Genomic DNA, 2,299 nt, shown 5'->3' on the forward strand with positions numbered 1-2,299 from the left:
TTGGAGGTAAATTAAAAGAAAAAATGGCTGCGTGGTTCAAAGGGAATTGTTTGAGATCTCAAGTCAGTGGCTGTCCAGAAGCGTATCGGGAGCACAGCCAGTGAAGCCGCCGAATACCTCTATTGCGGCTTTAGCTCCTTTAGGCTCGGCGGCCAAGAGTCTTATACTTCCTCAGTGTCAGAAGGCCGCCCCAACTACGCGCACTATGCATCCGCCCCGACTACACACACACTACATCCGCCCCGACAACACACACTGTGTGCTGCAACAGTCGTCTCTCTCTACTCTCTACTGGACTCCGCTACCAGCCACCAGCATGTCCTACAGCACCGTCCTGTCTCTCTCTACTCTCTACTGGACTCCACTACCAGCCACCAGCATGTCCTACAGCACCGTCCTGTCTCTCTCTACTCTCTACTGGACTCCGCTACCAGCCACCAGCATGTCCTACAGCACCGTCCTGTCTCTCTCTACTCTCTCCTCCGCTACCAGCCACCAGCATGTCCTACAGCACCGTCCTGTCTCTCTCTACTCTCTACTGGACTCCACTACCAGCCACCAGCATGTCCTACAGCACCGTCCTGTCTCTCTCTACTCTCTCCTCCGCTACCAGCATGACTTCCACACTTCATCGGTTTCTCTCTCTACTCTGCCACCGCTGCCATCCAGAGGGAGGTACAGGACAGTCGGGCAGGCTGACTGTGTGGAGGAAGGACAGCAGGAATACCAGGTTCAAGAATAGCTTTTATCTGACTGCTGTTTTTAACACTTTAACATTTATGACTGTAGTGTTACTATAATCTTACCACTGCACTTTTAGTTGTTGTTCTATTTATATTTATTTATATTCTATTTGTGACTGTTTTACTGTTTACATGTACGTGCTACTATATGAGCGAGATCTCCAACGAATAATTCCAATGTATGAATTACTGTTAATACTTGTAAATGGCAAATATCGTACTTGAAAAAAAATGATTAAACTACTTGAATAAACTTAAAAGAACTGTCAGATAATGTTTGTACCACAGGAATATAATGGTATAATGTATAACATTATAGAGTAGGCAGTGATATTATGATTTATGAGAAAAGGACACTGAGCACATGGTTGACATGGGTAATGGTGGTAGGATTAGTCTGCTGGTTTGACGCTGAAAATGGTTTGATTTCTACTGGCAGTTGTAGTGTTGCCGGACGGGAGAATAACGTCTGGGCTGTGGTATCTTCAGTCTTTATTCTGTTATGAAACTGACTGTCCTCTGCATTGTCAGTGTCTCGGTTCTGACAAGACTATCGACTCCACAGTGCTCTAGTAGTCTACAGTCGTCTCTCTATATCTACAATAACACTCATTAGGTAGGCTATCTGAGTGAACTGGGGTTCGAAATGGAAAAATAAATCTGCTTTAGAAAATAGTAGACACAAAGTTATCTAACCAGGACCAAGCATACTACTACACTACAGGCAAAATGAAGCCTTCACATGCAAAGCTACCGCTGCCTCTCTACCACTGAATAAGGCCAAGCTACTACTATACTACTTTACCAGTTACATTTACACGTCCAAGAACAAAGTTAATTAACTACATTCATTTAGGTTATATTTGTGTATTAGTGTCTAATGTAACGTATGTAACGTTCTTACAAATGTTGCTTCTAAACCTCGGTAAGGGGAGGAGCAGTCCATTCTCGGGTAACGTTATGGAGGAGGAGTCTAGAGGCGGAGCCATCATTTAAGGGGAGGAGTCACAATCTTACCCATTTATAACTAAGCTGTTTGCTGAGAAAGGACAACTATAACTAACATGTTTGCTGAGAAAGGAAGGGACAAGGAAGCTGCCAACACTAACAAAGTAGCCTGATGCCAGATTGAGTGCTTGAGCATTGCCAAGGAGAACTACCTTGGCCCCGAACCCCAGCCTCCAACAGACAGCCCGGACTCCTGGACTCCAACAGCCTTCCCCGGACTCCAACAGCCAGTCCGGACCACCAGATCCCAACAGCCTGCCCGCCCGACCCCCCCTGACCCCAACTTCCAGCCCGGCCCCCCGAACCCAAACTTCCAGCCCGACCCCCCCGAACCCCAACTTCCAGCCCGACCCCCGAATCCCAACTTCCAGCCCAGCCCCCCCGAACCCCAACTTCCAGCCCGGCCCCCCGAACCCCAACTTCCAGCCCGACCTCCGAACCCCAACTTCCAGCCCGGCCCCCCAAACCCCAACTTCCAGCCCGGCCCCCCAAACCCCAACTTCCAGCCCGGTCCCCCGAACCCCAACTTCCAGCCCGGTCCCCCGAAC

Source organism: Salmo salar, chromosome ssa18 (genome assembly GCF_905237065.1).
Source record: "Salmo salar chromosome ssa18, Ssal_v3.1, whole genome shotgun sequence".
NCBI lineage: Eukaryota > Metazoa > Chordata > Actinopteri > Salmoniformes > Salmonidae > Salmo > Salmo salar.